The 18,475-nt window shown below is 46.1% G+C and overlaps 1 protein-coding gene across 6 annotated transcripts in view; it reads right to left on the bottom strand.

Moving 5' to 3' along the window:
* The window catches only part of ALPK2 (alpha kinase 2), a 281,066-nt gene that overhangs the window by 123,422 nt on the left and 139,169 nt on the right, over positions 1-18,475 (bottom strand). Inside the window, exon 1 of one of the 6 annotated variants that reach the window (XM_056544349.1) lies at positions 11,942-11,998. The exons of 3 other annotated variants lie outside the window; for them this stretch is intronic. The gene's annotated coding sequence lies outside the window, so the exon portion shown is untranslated. 2 more of the 6 variants (XM_056544364.1, XM_056544371.1) reach the window with 2 other exon arrangements.

Raw genomic sequence — 18,475 nt, 5'->3', positions numbered from 1 at the left:
AACGTTCACCCCCAGCCCCTGCCCTGCGATTCGCCGATTGGCCAGATCGGCCAATCGCAGGGGATAGGAGGAGGTGGCACTCTGACAGCTCCGATCATCCCTATTTTCCGAGCTATGGGGTCATCAGAGACCCGATCAGCCCAGAATAGCCACGAATCGCCGATCTGAATTGGGGGGGGGGGGGGGGTCTCAGGCCCCCCCAGGCTTTTGCATGGGATGCCTGCTGAATGATGTCAGCAGGCATCCCGTTCTGTTCCCCGTCCGGCTAGCGGCGGGGATCAAAATTCCCACGGGTGTGCAGGTACGCCCTTGGTCCTTAAGTACCAGGACGCAAGGACATATCCATACGCCCGTGGTCCCCAACAGGTTAAATCTTAAAGGGGTATTCCAGGCCAAAACTTTTTTTATATATCAACTGGCTCTGGAAAGTTAAACAGATTTGTAAATTACTTCTATTAAAAAATCTTAATCCTTCTAATAGTTATTAGCTTCTGAAGTTGAGTTGCTGTTTTCTGTCTAACTGCTTTCTGTGCAGCTCCTATGGGGATATTTTCCCATCATGCACAGCTCCCGGGACGTGACATCATCATTGAACAGTTAGACAGAAAACTTCAGAAGCTAATAACTATTGGAAGGATTAAGATTTTTTAATAGAAGTAATTTACAAATCTGTTTAACTCTCCGGATCCAGTTGAAATATATAAAAAAAGTTTTTGCCTGGAATACCCCTTTAAAGTTCCGGCGTGCGCGCCCGCCCTAGGAGGCAGGGGCACACGTACAGGGGCTGCGAGAGGACCGGAGGAACAACAGAGAGCGGAGGTGAGTGACGGGCTGGGATTCGCATGCAGGCGCATCCCGCGATGCGGATCCCGGCCCCGCCGGCTGAGGAGGAGATAGGAGGAAAGCGCTCACGGCCAGTGTGTCCAGCCGGAGCGCTGAACGTTGCAGTGGTAATATTTACTTCTGGTGTATAGCCAACAATTTTTTATGTTACCAGACATGGCCCACGGACTGTTTCTGGATTAAAAATGATAACTTTTTCCAATTTCATTCAATCCCTTTAAGCCTAGTAAATGTCCCTGTCGGTGGCCAACAAGCCTTTAATATCTTAGATCATGTAAAAGAAAATCCCCAAATTCTGACCTTTATATATATATATATATAAGTGCAAAACAATGAGCATAGATGAGGCTGGGATTTGTCTGGACTCTGCAGTGCCATGTCAGCATATTTTATGATATTTATTCCAACATAAATCAGTCACTGGGGTATTATAAGCTATTGGGCACGTAGCTACTGTGCACATTGGTAACCTTTTTCAGCCAGTAACATAACACTACAATTCTTCATCAAAACACCAGCAAAGTCAAATGAGTCATTAACCCCTTAACTGCCTCCTGACATGTATATGGGCCGGTTAAACAATGCTGTGTAATAGTGGATGCATGGAGAATCGCAAGTCCACCGATCCAGTCCCCTCATGAGCATTGCGTACACAAGCCGCAATGAGGCTGTGTGGTGTCCCGGTACCGAATTACATACGTTACCTTGTGGTGAGGTCCCCAAAGTCAGAGTCCCTACGAACAGTGGGGGTCCTCTTCCGTAGTTAACTCCTCGTCACCCCTCAGTTAGCTATAATTAATGTAAATATAAGTGTAAAGCTGTATAATATTCTCACCTTGTTAGCGTCGCAGGACCTGCGGGTCATGTGACCGGGTTGCAGAACTCTATGGTTTTTGCTAAAGGACCTTTGGTGGTTTTGGACATGTGATCACCCACAATCCATTGTAACGGTGAGTGACAGCTGATTGGACCAATCCAAAATGGCCAGCCCCTGCCCATATAAGGGAGCTGCGCCATCTTGATGGCTCTCTTGTTCTTGCGCAGCTAAGCAAGCAGCATCATCGCCCTTGGGTTGCTGATTCTAGACGAGGTAGGACCTCCGCACCTTACACGACAAATTACTAGGCCTAAGCCTGCGCTAGAGACGGATAGTTCATACAATTCCCCGCTACCTCCGCAAGATCTCCGGACCTAATCAAACCCCTAAATCCGGCGGATCTATGCAAACTTTCCGGTCCTAAGCATCTGTCAATCACTGCGGTGCTGTTTCAATAGACTTTGTTATCTGGAGTGATACCGTTATTGCAAATACAGAAAATCTTCAGTAAAGATTCCGTAAGTTTTAAGTTCAGCACTGCTGTGGACAATCTATTCATTTCACACTCTCCTATCGCTCTTGGGAAGGGTGGCGATAGGCCCAGCATCAATACAGAGTTTTAACCGCGCAGTTTATAATACTGAACAGCAACACCCCAACTACTCTACACCCCCACAAGGCTTTATTCCCCAAGTTTACTACAAAGCCTTTTTGGCGTCTGACGAACAGGATTCGGGTGTGTGCCTTCTGCTGTTGCCACTAGTGAAACTGTACTCCCCTCAATATAACGGACTTTATTCATGTGCTGTAAACTGCATTATTGTGTACGAGAGCGGTGCATGTGGTGCACGTTACAAGGGGGCCACGCGAAAAGTAAGGGGGAGGCGAAAATGTATGCGCAGCAAGAATGTGTAAAGTGCGAAATGAATACATGCTACGATCCTCTGGTCTGGTCAGCACAGAAAGAGTTAACCTGTTACCAGAGAAGCGCGCGAAAAAGGCCTGCGCTGCGCCCCGCCCCTGGGCATGGCTATCAAGTGGCTGTATTGAAGCCGAAAGGGAACTTGGAAACAGAGGAGTCGTTTCTGGGAGGACAGGAAGTCGGGGCTGCACCGATGACGTCGTTCCTGCCGGCCGCCATTTTGGGGAAGCCCAATATAAAAGACAACATGCACCGCGACCTCCAGTCTGCACAAGGAGCCGGAGAGTACAGACATGGAGGAGAGCAGCGTTCCACGTGGTGAGAACAGCAAAATGGCGCCAGAACAGCGGAAAGTTGTGGCAGTCGCAGCCCAACTATTCCAAGAAATTGACGACCGTCTGCAGCGGTTGTCGCTGAACGAAGAGGAGGCCTGCAATCTTCCCCCACTGCCCGATGACAACGATGACCGGCCGGACACAACTCCAGCGGAGAGCGCAGGGACACCTGGAGGTGCATCATCGGTGAGATTGTCCCCTCACCACAGAACTTGGGGCTCATGGGCCGAAATCCCATCGGAGGAGTCTGCAGTGAGTATACCGCCAGAGGCGGCCTTTTCTTCCTCCTCCAGTCCTGAAGCTGAAATACCCCTATCCAGATTGCCAAGTGCACGACCTTGCTCACCAGATTTGCCCCAGTGGATTTTTGGGGATGAGCCGGGACTCATCGAGTATATGCACGCTATTCTACAACCTATACCTGGGAAGCCACTCCCACCAATTCCAACCGCACAAAGAAAAAGGGCCCTTCAGGAAGCCGAGCTGGCTGAGTTGATGGACAAATTAAAGGCCCGACACAGAGAACTGTACGCCCCAAAGCATGTGCATTTGCCTCCTGAGGAAAGAATTCGTAATCAGGAGAATACTAAAGAAATGGAAGCACTCTACATCCGCAAGTGGGATCACCCCAGAGAAGGGGAGGAGCCTCTAGAAAAACGAAGAGCAACTGTGGCCAAGTTTGACAAGGTCAGAGGTTATGGGTCACTCCTAGATTGCCACACAGGGCAAACCATCCTTGTAAACCGGCGAGCAGTACAGAGGCCATATCTTCACAAAAAGTTCTACTCTCTGGAGGTGGGTGAAATAGTGGAGTACACCCCCGTCCAGAGCCTGCGCGGAGAGTGGGCTGCTGCGGTCACCAGACCAACAGCCCCAACACAGCTTCCCTTCAAATACTTTCCGTCTACAGATTGGGAATCGGATCCCTTCAACCTGAGGCCGAAATGGTCTGCTCCTGATGCCTCCACCACTGTACTCAAGGAGGAGGAGCCTCTACAGCATCAGTCATCTTCTTCATGCAGCCAAGTGCCAAGACCTGCTCAAGACCAAGAAAGTAGGCCCAAATTGCGGGCACCAAAGACCGTACCTAGACCCTCTCAGAGCAATGAGAGTTTGTCTGTTCCAGAGGTACCAACGTATGTACCTAGGCCCTCTCGGAGAGTTTGCCTCCTGCACGGGTACCGACTTATGTACCAAGGCCCTCTTCCGACGTGGAGAGTTTGCCTGCTTCCAGGGTACCGACGAAAGTGCTTTGGTCCACTCCTGATATGGAGATGAGTCTAAAACTTTACGCACCAACCTTGATCCCGACCAGTAAACCTCTGGTCGCTTTGAATCCTACTGTTGCCCATTCTACTCTCACCAATGTGGTGTGGGAGAGTTACGTTAACTCCTCGCCTGCTCCAGATGTTGGGTATAGAGGTATAGAGGTATAGAGGAACCACAAGAGGCACAAAAAGAGTTCGGAGGAATATTTTCTGAAGGACTGTAAAGTAATGTCTATTGTTGTCGTCTGAGCTTTTTTCAGTAACCAAGTTCAAGAAATTGTGCCTAGCAGGACTATGCTAAGATTGTTCCAGTTTCAAGTTCAGCAACGTAACCACTAAGCTTTGTGCCTGACCATCAGGTCAAGAGACTCCTAGCCAGTAGGAGATTTGTAAGTTTTGTGCCCGGTTGATTTATGGCAGACGTGAAACATGGACTGCTAGTGTAGGTGGACTGCAGATACTTACACGTCAGTTTGTGTATATACCTCTATATTTATTAGACTTTCTTGCTAAAAATTTCACTTATCAGGTGTATGCGCCTGAACCTTGTTGGAGTGTTAATAAATATGTAAGTCTGTGTAATAAAAATGTATATGGTTCTTGTACACTGAAAATATAGCTTTGTATCTGTGTACATAAAAAGTAAGTAAAGGTTGTACATGGAAACTTAACCGCTAGATGCACGTGTACACTAAAAACAACAACCGCAAATAATTCTTGTATACATGTACATACAAATGTATAACAATACTAACAAGGTGTTTTAGTAGTTGCTAAATAGGTGACTCTCCCAGCTCCTCCGAGAGTAGCATTTCAGTCGTCAATCGCTAGCACCTGTCTCAACAAAAATAACAGGGTAAACTACCCTTAAGATATCTAGATTCACAGTCAGTGCCTGCACACATAGTACCTCAAGTAGCTTAAATGTACTACTTTTATCTTTTCAGTATACTAAATAGCTCACTTAAATGTACTACCTCAATCTTCTTCAGTACATACACAAAAACAAAAATAAGTCTCACACTCAAGAAACACTTTAGGAATTGTAGCCTATTGATATCCAATTCCTGCCACTGTTAGGTACACTCATATTTCTCTTCTCTTTATTACGTGTGAGATGCTCTACCTAGCCAGTAGATGCTCTTGCAAGCTTAAAATGAAACACGTATTTCTAAAGGTAACCTAGGTAGGTTATACTGTTGTGTTCTAGGGGTAAGTAGCGTGTAGCCGATAGACCCTAGTAGCTAACCTTATTGGTAGAGAGCCTCAGGCAAGCCAATATACCCTTTTTGTTGACTCATCGTGGCAAAACAAAAATAGATGTGATGAGATTCCAAAAATGTTTTAGTCAGCTTGAAACTAAAGGTATAGAGAGCTGTACTAATGTCTAGTTAGCCTCATAAATGTATAGAGAGCTATAAAAATGTCTAAGGAGCTAGAAACTAAAGGTTAGACAGCTTCATCGATGTCTAATAAGCTTCAGAATGTATAGTAAGCTTTAAAGTGTTTAGATAGCTTCAAAATGTCTAGATAGCTTCATGACTGTCTAGTCAAAATGCTAGTCAGAGTATCAAGAGGATTTAAAAGTGTCTAATGTTTACTCAGATTTTTGCCAGGATGTGTATTTTAGTTAGCAATCCTGTCCTGGTCCCTCTGCCTTAGGGGACAGGCGTCGGGGTCGACTTGTTTTAATAAGGGGGTTTGTGGTGTCCCGGTACCATATTACATACTTTACCTTGTGGTGAGGTCCCCAAAGTCAGAGTCCCTACGAACAGTGGGGGTCCTCTTCCGTAGTTAACCCCTCATCACCCCTCAGTTAGCTATAATTAATGTAAATATAAGTGTAAAGATGTATATTTAATATTTTTACCTTGTTAGCGTCGCAGGACCTGCGGGTCATGTGACCGGGTTGCAGGACTCTATGGTTTTTGCTAAAGGACCTTTGGTGGTTTTGGACATGTGATCACCCACAATCCATTGTAACGGTGAGTGACAGCTGATTGGACCAATCCAAAACGGCCAGCCCCTGCCCATATAAGGGAGCTGCGCCATCTTGATCGCTCTCTTGTTCCTGCGCTGCAAAGCAAGCAGCATCATCGCTCTTGGGTTGCTGATTCTAGACGAGGTAGGACCTCCGCAGCTTACAAGACAAATTACTAGGCCTAAGCCTTGCGGCCTAAGCCTGCGCTAGAGACGGATAGTTCATACAATTCCCCGCTACCTCCGCCAGATCTCTGGACCTAATCAAACCCCTAAATTCGGCAGATCTATGCAAATACAATCCTCTAAAGCTAAAGAGAACTTTCCGGTCCTAAGCATCTGTCAATCACTGCTGTGCTGTTTAAATATACTCTGTTATCTGGACTGTTACCGTTATTGCAAATACAGAAAATCTTCAGTAAACATTCCGTAAGTTTTAAGTTCAGTACTGCTGTGGACAAATTTATTTCACACTCACCTATCACTCTTGGGAAGGGTGGCGATAGGCCCAACATCAATACAGAGTTTTAACCCTCACCCTGGTGTCACGAGTGACAAGGGTTAACAGCGCCCTTTATAATACTGAACAGCAACACCCCAACTACTCTACACCCCCACAAGGCTTTATTCCCCAAGTTTACCACAGCTGCATCTATTGGTCGCAGCAGGGGTGAATTTATAATACCATGGGACCCGGTATGGCCCTGCCCCCACACAAAATGGCGCAAATGCATTTTGAGCAGGTAACCGATACTCAGTGTACAGAGTCTTCAAATATATTAGTGCTATTTTGTGGACCATTGGACTGTATGCCTACAATTTAAATAGAATTATATATAAAACTTTTGGAAATGTTACTAGGATTGAGCCTTTACATTTCCTACATAATTGTTGTGGCCCAGCACAGCATTTCCAGCTGCTACCCAGCAGAATAGTTACATGGCTCAAAAATCATACAAGGTTTGCTGGGTGCAAAAGATGTTTGGTCGTGCAAAGTATATTCTCTACCCACAAGTCAAAGCATACACTGTTTTTTACAGCATGCAGAGGGTTAATGGTTTCTGTTCCTTACATTGCATTGTACAGCTGAATACAGATTTAGTCACATGAGAATCACAATCAATGAATGCAGGAGCCTGTCTCAAGTCCACCTTCCTCTCCTGGGGAATGAGGTGGAGCTAACATTACTCTATTTAGTACAAAGCTTGGCCTAGCCAAGTGAACATGTACTTCACCTCAACTCAGGACCCAAGTATAGTGAGCCTAGGAACTACTAATGTTAGGCATACCTCCTACATATTGGTCATATTTTCACTAGTCACATTGTTACTAGTCATTGTCAAAGTCATTCCTCAGCCTAGCCCAAGTCCCACTCCGAGAATAGCCTGCACTTCTGCATTTCTTTAAGAGGTTAGCAAGGATAAAGCTGCACAAGGGCCTTCCTGTCATTTCACAGGTTACTACATTGCCTCCGGTTGGAATAGTGCCATCCTGTCTAACATGTCTAGGAGGACTTAACCTGGCTACGCTTCTCCAAGTGTCGTGTCACAGATCGCCACAATAGGAAGTGGAGTGAAGTTCTTTGGCTTCTATCACATTGCCGTTGCGCCCCGTTGAGAAAGGCCGTCAAACTCTCTTTTTTTTTTTTATTTGACGTCCGTCATTTTGACGGGGCGTAATGGGCAACACGAGGTCCCGCTGTTGGACATCGGGCACCGCTGTTTTTCAATGGGAGAAAAAGATGGTGCAAGCAGTATTTTTTCCCCTGCTATTCTCCCCGGCAGCCCCAACGGCCGTCACACTACTGTGTGACAACGGTAGTGTGAAAGGGGCCTTAGTTTGCATTTCTGCATTTGCCATGGTCATCTCCAGTGATTTGGACATTAAGCTAGTGCATCAGAGAACTGTAACACCAATCTACATCTGCATAGTCACATGTGTGGTCTCCCGGTACCGTATTGCATTCAGTACCTAGTGTAGAGGTCCCCAAAGTCAGAGTAACTACATTCAGGTAGGGTTCCTCAGGTGGGACAGCCCCTAGTCACCTCTCCTTAAGTATAACTTTAATATTAATGAATGTATATATTTAATAATTATAACTATATTTGATAGAAATGTATAGTACTTACCTTGTTCAGCGTCGCAGGACCTTCGGTCATGTGACCATGCTAGTAACCTCTATGGTATGTTGCATGACCTTAGGAGGTCCTTGGGTCACGTGTTAACCACAAATCTCTGTAATGGTGATTGACATCCGTTTGGACCAATTAGCGTTAGTCCAGCCCCTGCCCATATAAGGGAGCTGCGTCCAATTATCGCTCTCTTGGGTTGCTGCTCTTGTGGATGCCGGACTAACAGGACGTGTGCTACGCAACTTTCAAAGACACGCTAGGCCTCAAAACCTACGGCCTCAGCAGAACCAAAAATCATGAGTTTTACTCTAATTCCTGCTAATGCTAGCGTGACTACTGGACCGCAACTAATTCCCCTAAATCCAGTGGAACAGTGCAATAGACTAAAAGACTCTTAAAGCTAAAGTCCCGACCATTGTCAAACTCCAAAGGAAGCTGTTGTTAGGATAAGAGACTGTTGTGTTAAAGAAGTGAACAGAAAATCTTCAGTAAAGTTAACGCTGTTTACAGAAGCTTTCCGGTTGTGGACAATCCATTATTGTTATCTACGTCAAACCTATTATCATCCCCCTCCCTATCGTTCCTGGGAAGGGTGGCGGTAGGAAAAGCTTTATTGAGGAGCCCCCACCCTGGCGTCACGAATAGCAAGGGTTAACAAGCACCCTTTAATACCCGCACAGCTACACTCCCCATACCTACACCCCTTAGGCTATCACACATGCATGTGCCAAAACACAATAGATATATTCCTGAAAAATTATCTGTGAAAGCAGCTTCATTTATAGGGGTACTCTGCCCCTGGCATCTTATCCCCTATCCAAAGGATAGGGGATAAGATGTCAGATCGCCGGGGTCCTGCTGCTGGGGACCCCGGGGATCGCCGCTGCGGCACCCCGCTATCATTACAGCACAGAGCGAGTTCGCTCTGTGCGTAATGACGGGCGATACAGGGGCCGGAGCAGCGTGACGTCATGGCTCCGCCCCTCATGACATCACGGCCTGTCCCCTTAATGCAAGTCTATCCTGCAGTGGTGTCACCCCATGCTCCTCTGGAAGCAGATGAAATACAGTGAATGGCAGATCTGGCTGTTAGTTTCTTGCTCCACTATTCACTGTCCCATTGGCTGCAGGCTCTTCACCTCTGCAGTCTATGAGCATTTACTATGCTCCCCCAACAGTCCGGCACAATGATATGTAAAACTAAAATAAAAGCAAAGAGCGCTACATAGTGTGAATCAATCTAAACCATCAGGCAGTCGCTCGGGAATTATGTGTGCCCCCTTATGTATAAATAAAAGGGCATTATTCACACAAACATATGTAACGATGCTGGATGTGGATCCACTGACCTGAGTGGCTGATAACACGGTCCGTATTGGGGAGCAGTCTTCACCAGAGCCCGCTGCAAGGCAGGATGGATTTGCTGCGGCAGGCGACACCCAGGTCGCTACCCCTGATACTACTCGACCACACAGGTAGCTGGGCGAGGCGAAGTACAGTAGGATGAGGCAGAGCCATAGTTGGACTTAGCAAAAGGTCAAGGCAGACGGCAAAGGTGGGTAGTCAAATAACGTAGCGGAAGGGTCAGAACACAGGCAAGGCCAACAGACAGGATGGAACGCTTAATCTCAGGCAAATGGCACTGAAGATCTGGCAGGGAAGAGTGGGAGGTGCGGGGACTTATAGAATAGTGTCAGGTGTTTCACATAATTATGGGCGTACTGGCCCTTCAAATTTCAGCTGAGAGGCAGAAGAAGCAGCAGAGGAGCATGGTAAGTGACCGGCTGGGATTCCCATGATGCGAATCCCAGCCCCGCTGGCAGCAGGGGAGAGGGAGACAGTGCACTCACGGCCAGGGGAAGTGTCCGGAGCTCAAGGTGTAACAACATACACACACATCTTTTATATATATATATATATATATATATATATATATATATATATACACATGTTATTTTGGAGGCAGTCAGGACATGCCTTAGGGATGGTACACAGAACTCCGAGAGAGCTTTAGTGGCATTTAAATCAACATTCTTCAAGTATTTTAGGCATGCTGCATAGAATACTTAGCAACATGTGTGGTGTCGGATGAGGGTAATGTGTAATTAACCGTTTCGTGACGCCAGGGCATGGTTGACCTATACACCTCCCGAGGTAGACCAGCTCCTCCTGTGCGAGGCACAGGGAAAAAAATCACTCCGACGAAAGGTTACAGATAACTGGTGTGATTTACTGAGGTTGGAAAGATGATACAATACGTAACAGCTCAGATTAGCATGAAGGAGATGCAGGGTGAACTTTAGGAAGCTTATCGGCTTGCTGGGACTTATAGTTGATTGTGCTGTATATGACTGACTTGACTCGTATGCAGCCCATGCTAGACTTTAGTTACTTGGACTTAAAGGGGTATTCCAGGAAAAAACTCTTTTTTTTTTTTTTTCATATCAACTGGGTCCAGAAAGTTAAACAGATTTGTAAATTACTTCTATTAAAAAATCTCAATCCTTTCAATAATTATCAGCTGCTGAAGTTGAGTTGTTGTTTTCTGTCTGGCAACAGTGCTCTCTGCTGACATCTCTGCTTGTCTCGGGAACTGCACAGAGTAGAATAGGTTTGCTATGGGGATTTGCTTCTAAACTGGGTGGTTCCCGAGACAGGTGTCATCAGAGAGCACTTACACAGAAAAGTACGACTCAACTTCAGAAGCTCATAGGTACTGAAAGGATGAAGATTTTTTAATAGAAGTAATTTACAAATCTGTTTAACTTTCTGGAGCCAGTTGATATATAAAAAAAAAAAGTTTTTTCCTGGATAACCCCTTTAACTAGCTTGCTGGACTTGACTTGTATTAAATTCCCCAGACTTAGTGCTTACCACAAGGCTTTGACTATCACCTGGGTAGTGGGGTTAACAGGTAGTAGATGTGTGGTTGCTGGACTAGGCTTCAGGTCTCCTTCAGAATCACCTCACAGACAGACTGCACACTTCACCAAATTGTACCTCAGTAAGAGAGCAAGAGACTAAGAGAGAGAACTGAACTCTGACCTCACTATATATGGGATGAATTTAGAGAGCTCCCACTGGCCGGATAAGTCACCTGGTTAACCTCTGCATACTCCCCTAACAACAAAGTTCATAGCAACAGGATTCTTAAAGTAACAAGTGCATAGAAAATGCTCATAAATTAACCATTATATTACATGGCATTATATTGTGAATTGAGTCCTGAGGAAAGTGGGCCCAAGACAGACATTGAAGGAACATCTGCCACACAGGATGGGCAGGAGTACAGAAGAATACTTTATTCTGTACTGGGTCACCACACTTGCGTAGTAAAGTCATGTAAACCTTCAATGCCGCCGCAAACATCTTGTAGTTAGTGTCTTGCTTGGAGGTGACACCATTTTCTACTGCACCAGGTGACACTAACCCTAGCAACACCACTGTTTAGTATATAAGGGACAAATAATACAGTCACACCGTGACCACATAATACCATCACATAGTGACTAATTAATACCTCCATACTGTTATGAAATAAAAAACAGTATTACCAATGCCAATAAAACCACTATAGAGGGGAAAATCTATAACGGCACACCAGAAACACACATTACTATCATACAGTGACTTATATACCATACCGTTACTAGTAACAGTAAAATGGTCTTCTTTGTCCACAGCAGCCAATAACAATTCAGCTTTCATTTATGGTTGCTATGGGTAACAAAGACTGTTTTACTGTTAGGCAGATTAGATAAATTAGGCCCTTTATACACAGACCAGTATTTCCCCCCCCCCCCCTATACTGTCTCCATATTGTGGTGATCCGAGCTCCACACAGACTCTGCAAACTGTATAAGGGATTACAGTGCAGTTACGTCCAGTGACTCACAAATGACATCCTCTCTGATCTTACCCTACCCGCCATAATGACTTCTTCCAGCCATGACTTGTCTTTTCAGAATCTGCCGGACAAAGATCTAAGGATAGGGGATAAGTTAACTTTGTCTGGAGTTCTCCTTTAACCCTTTGCCGCAGAATTGCGAGTTTATACTGCGCTGCGGCATGGGAGGGTTATGAAGCGAGCTCAGGAGGTGAGCTCGCATCATACCCGCGCAGTCCCGGCTGCTATCAGCAGCCAGGACCCGTGGCTAATGCCAGACATCACCGTTCCGGCACACATCCGGCATTAACTCTTTAGACGCGGCGATCAAATTTGATCGCCGCATCTAAAAGTGAAGGTAAGAGCATCCCGGCTGCTCAGTCGGGGTGATCGGGACATTGCGATAAAATCGCGATGTCCCAATCAGCTAGGACGCAGCAGGAGGGTGATTTACCTGCCTCCTGAACGTCCGAATGGCGATTTATTGCTGCAAGCCTGAAATCCAGGCTTGAGCAATCAACCGCCGATAACACTGATCAATGCAAAGCTATGGCTTTGCAGTGATCTGTGTAAAAGATCAGTGTGTGCAATGTTATAGCCCCCTATGGGAGCTATAACAATGCAAAAAAAAGTGAACAAAAAAGTTAATAAAGATCATTTAACCCCTTCCCTAATAAATGTTTGAATCACCCCCCTTTTCCCATAAAAAAAAACAGTGTAAATAAAAATAAACATATGTGGTATCGCCGCGTGCGTAAATGTCCAAGCTATAAAAATATATCATTAATTAAACTGCACGGTCAATGACGTATGCGCAAAAAAATTCCAAATTCCAAAATAGCGTATTTTTGGTCACTTTTTATAACATAAAAAAATGAATAAAAAATTATCAAAAAGTCTGATCAAAACAAAAATGGTACTGATAAAAACTTTAGCTTACGGCACAAAAAATTAGCCCTAATACTGCCCTGTAAACGTAATCATTTTAATCATATGGACCTACAGAATAAAGATAAGGTGTCATTTTTAATGGAAAATGTACTGTGTAGAAACAGAAGCCCCCAAAATTTACAAAATTGTTTTTTTCTTCCATTTTGTCTCACAATGATTTTTTTTTTTGTTTGGCCATAGATTTTTGGATAAAATGACTGATGTCATTAAAAAGTTGTACTGGTGGTGCAAAAAATAAGCCATCATATGGATTTTTAGGTGCAAAATTGAAAGGGTTATGATTTTTAAAAGGTAAGGAGGAAAAAATGAAAGTAAAAAAATTGAAAAACGCTCCGTCAAAGAAAAACATTATGAAAAACCAGGTGTTTTGTAGCAAAACCCTGTGGGGGACAGTCAAAATGTGGTAAAAAGTGGCGCAAAAGTCACACTACATTTTCAAAATATTTAACATTAAAAAAAGCTTACACAATGCAAAAGTGGGCGTGGTGTAGGAATTAGTCTTGTAGCCCATCCTCATAGTTTGTCCTCATATTTTGTCCTTATATCCCCTCCTCAGATGGGGCTGAGTTGTGATGAAGATTTTGGAAGCCGAAAACAGAAGGGAGCGTGGCTTTGTGGGAGTGGGCGTGATTTGCAAGCCAGACCGAATCACAATAAGGGTAGAAAATAAAAGGGGTGTAGCTTAAATTTTGGTTGTGGCTCTGCAAGTTGAAGCATGGAATGCGGGGAGGTGTGGCTTGCAAGCTGGACTGACGCATTCACCAGGAGATGCAGAGCGGAGCTTGTGGAGTAAGGTACCAGAAGTCCCACATACTTGCATGGGACTTGAAACAAAAACCTAACTCTTCACATAAAGGGGTAGGTTAGGGTTAAATTAACTATCCTATATTTTTATTTGACATTAAAGTAACACGTGACCAATTATTATTGAAATATCTCCAGCTGTTTGGCAGTTATGCAGTAACATATTTCCCATAGACTTGTATAGGACTTTAAACAAAAACCCCGACCCTCGCAAATGGGGGTAAGTAAGGGTTAATTTATCTATCCTATGTATGTTGTTGACATATAAGTAACATGTGCCAAGTTTCATGTTAATATCTTTAGCTGGTTGGAAGTGATGCTGGAACATACACACACACATACATACACGCATTAAGGTAAATTTATCAAGCTCTTTAGACAGCTTTATTTGTCACAATTTGTCGCAGGAAAAGTCACAAGCTGGTCCCGTACGACTTTTCTTGCAACATTTCATTTAGACTGTTTAATTTTTCTGACCATGAAGTAATCTGATGTAGATGTGGTCACAAATTTACCATGTGCGAAAAGTCACAAAAAAGCCGCAAGGACTAGATTTAGAAGAAGTCACAGGGCAATTCAACCCTGCTCTATATAACTTTATGCGACAATTGTATTAAAGGGGTACTCCGGTGGAATTATTATTATTTTTTTAAATCAACTGGTGCCAGAAAGTTAAACAGATTTGTAAATTACTTTAAAAAACTATTAAAAAATATTTACCCTTTCAGTACTTTTTAGCAGCTGTATACTACAGAGGAAGTTCTTTTCTTTTTGAATTTCTTTTTTGTGTTGTCCACAGTGCTCTCAACAGTATCTGGAACTGTCCAGAGCAGGAGAAAATCCCCATAGCAAACCTATGCTGCTCTGGACTATCCCTGATACGGGCATTAAGAGTCAGCAGAGAGCACTGTGGACAAGACAAAAAAGAAATTAAAAAAGAAAAGAACTTCCTCTGTAGCATACAGCTGCTTAAAAGTACCGGAAGGGTAAAGATTTTTTAATAGAAGTAATTTACAAATCTGTTTAACTATCTGGCACCAGTTGATTAAAAAAAAAAATGTTTTCCACCAGAGTAACCCTTTAAGGTCCGTACGACTTATAACATAATTGTCACACGGCCCGCCACTGCTCTTCGACATTTAACCAGAGCAGTTTAACGGGCATTTATTAAAGTCTGTGCGCCAATTGATCAATTTGGCACACGGTCGCCACTTTCCCGGCAACTTTTCTCATTTAAACCGAACTAAAAGCAAGTTCAGTTTTGATAAATGCCCCTCATAGAGTTTTATATATAGATTACAGGACATTTTTAAAAGCTTGTATATGAAATGTTAACACTACATTTGGGATAGTGAGAAAATATACAAAATAAATGAGATTTTCTCCGTCCATGGATGACTGCGGTGCTGCAGCAGAAATAGCGGGAGCTCCCAGCGGTCAGACATCTCATTCCCTATCCTTTGGATAGGGGATAAGATGTCTAGGGGAGGAGAACCCCGTTAAGCCTAAAATACCAAGTCATAGCAAGTCTAAATGGCTCCCAAGGGTTACACTGCATCTCCTCAACTCTAATCTGCGCTGTGAGGATTGTAACATCCACTCCTGCCTTAGAAAAGACAGTTATCCGTTATCCACCGGCAACGGCTCAACCTCGCTGACTGCTGAGAAGGCGTGGGACAGAAGGACTAGGCAGAGGCAAGGTCAGACGTAGCAGAAGGTCGGGGCAGGCGGCAAAGTTCGTAGTCAATAGCAACGGCAAGAGGTCAGGAACACTGGAAATGGCAAACACAGTGATAGCTTTCTCAAGGCACAATGGCAACAAGATCCGGCAAGGAAGTGCAGGGGAAGTGAAGTTATATGGACAGGGGGCAGGTGGAAGCTAATTAGACTGATTGGGCCAGGCACCAATCATTGGTGCACTGGCCCTTTAAATCTTAAAGAGCCGGCACGCGCGCGCCCTAGGGAGCGCGGCCGCGCGCCGGGACAGCACAAACGGGGAACTAGTCTGGTAAGCGGGCCGGGATGCGAATCGCGGATCGCATTACGGCTAGGGACATTATCGCAGCGCTCCCGGTCAGCGGGTCTGACCGGGGCGCTGCGAACAGGAGAACGCTGCGAGCGCTTCGGGGAGGAGCGGGAACCCGGAGCGCTCGGCGTAACAGTACCCCCCCTTGGGTCTCCCCCTCTTTTTGGAACCTGAAAACCTGTGAATTAGGTCCTTGTCGAGGATGTTATCCTCGGAAACCCATGACCTCTCCTCAGGGCTGCAATTTTCCCAATCTACAAGAATTTTTTTTTTTTACCTCGGAGCGTCTTAGACGCGAGAATTTCTTTAACCGAGAAGACATCTGAGGACCCGGAGACAGGAGTAGGAGCAACAACCTTGGGAGAAATGCGGTTAAGGATAAGCGGTTTAAGGAGAGAGACATGAAAAGCGTTAGGAATACGGAGAGAAGGGGGAAGAAGGAGTTCGTAGGAAATAAGATTGATTTGGCACTTGATTTTAAAGGGTCCAAGATAACGTGGTCCCAGTTTAAAACTGGGGACAAGGAAGCGGATATACTTGGAGTTCTTCTTTTTTTGTCGGCATGCTTCTTCATCCGGGATGAGGCCTGTATGAGGGATTTTTGAGTCTCTTTCCAGATGGTGGAGAAGTCCCGGGAAACCTCATCAACAGCGGGCAAACCAGAAGGCGTGGGAGTGGGAAGGGGGGGAAGAGGGTGAAGCTTGGCACGGGGCAGAGTGTTACCAGGACGGGGGCTATGAGGAGGAGACATAGCATAGTCCTGATAGGCCTTGGGGAGACCAAGTAAAGGAGGAGACACTGAGGTTTGACTGACGGGACTGGGAGCAGACGTGAGGCATTTTTTGTGGCAGGAAGCACCCCAGCTCTTGATCTCCCCGGTGGTCCAGTCAAGGGTAGGAGAGTGGCGTTGGAGCCATGGCAGACCGAGGAGGACTTCAGAGGTGCAGTTGGGCAAAACAAAAAGTTCAATTTTTTCGAGATGCAGACCAATGCTCATGAGCAGGGGTTCTGTGCGGTAACGCACAGTGCAGTCCAATATTACTCCGTTGATCGAGGAAATGTAGAGCGGCTTGGCGAGACGGGTCACAGGGATGTTAAACTTATTAACAAAAGAGGCCAAAATAAAATTTCTCACAGAACCAGAGTCCAAGAAGGCCACAGCTGAGAAGAAGGAGTTGGCAGAAGGAGAAATCCGTACGGGCACAGTGAGACGTGGAGAAGCAGACTTCAGACCAAGAGACGCCACTCCCACGTGAGCTGGGTGCGTGCGTGCGTTTCCCAGACGTGAAGGACGAATAGGGCAATCCACCAAGAAATGTTCGGTACTAGCGCAGTACAGACATAAATTTTTATCTCTGCGGCGAGTCCTCTCTTCATGGGTCAAGCGAGACCGATCCACTTGCATAGCCTCCTCGGCGGGAGGCACATGGGTAGATTGTAAAGGATACTGTGAGAGAGGTGCCCAGAGCGGTGTGGTCCATGATAGGGCCTTCCCAGACAGGAGACGATGGCAGAGTCTAGAGTCCCCATCAAATTTGCCCGGCAGGGACAAGTGGAGGTTAGGAGCGGCCGGTCGCTGCGGAGGAGATGCAGGAGCCGGCGGAGGAGATGGTTGTTGCTGTAGCAGCTGCTGTAGCTGTGACTGAAGTTGCTGTAGCATGGTGGTCAAGTGCGACAGCTGGTGACCTTGTTGGGCGATCAGTCGGGATTGCTGGGCGACCACTGTGAATATATCAGCGAGACTTGGCAGCGGCATCTCAGCGGGATCCATGGCCGGATCTACTGTTAGGATTCGGCTAGCTGGATGTGGATCCTCTGTGTCAGAGAGGGATTGGCTTGGACCGTGCCGGCGGACCGGTTCTAAGTTGCTACTGGTTTTCACCAGAGCCCGCCGCAAAGCGGGATGGTCTTGCTGCGGCGGTAGCAACCAGGTCGTATCCACCGGCAACGGCTCAACCTCACTTACTGCTGAGAAGGCGTGGGACAGAAGGACTAGGCAGAGGCAAGGTCAGACGTAGCAGAAGGTCGGGGCAGGCGGCAAGGTTCGTAGTCAATAGCAATGGCAAGAGGTCAGGAACACTGGAAATGGCAAACACAGTGATAGCTTTCTCAAGGCACAATGGCAACAAGATCCGGCAAGGAAGTGCAGGGGAAGTGAGGTTATATGGACAGGGGGCAGGTGGAAGCTAATCAGACTGATTGGGCCAGGCACCAATCATTGGTGCACTGGCCCTTTAAATCTTAAAGAGCCGACGCGCGCGCGCCCTAGGGAGCGGGGCCGCGCGCGCCGGGACAGCACAAACGGGGAACGAGTCTGGTAAGCGGGCCGGGATGCGAATCGCGAGCGGGCGCGTCCCGCATCGCGGATGGCATTACGGCTAGGGACATTATCGCAGCACTCCCGGTCAGCGGGTCTGACCGGGGCGCTGCGAACAGGAGAACGCTGCGAGTGCTCCGGGGAGGAGCCAGAACCCGGAGCGCTCGGCGTAACATCCGTAACCTGGCATTGGT

The sequence above is a fragment of the Hyla sarda genome, chromosome 1 (assembly GCF_029499605.1).
Source record: "Hyla sarda isolate aHylSar1 chromosome 1, aHylSar1.hap1, whole genome shotgun sequence".
NCBI classification, from domain to species: domain Eukaryota; kingdom Metazoa; phylum Chordata; class Amphibia; order Anura; family Hylidae; genus Hyla; species Hyla sarda.
The sequence above is the reverse complement of the archived record's forward strand: the minus strand, read 5'-3'. Positions and strand labels throughout refer to the sequence as shown.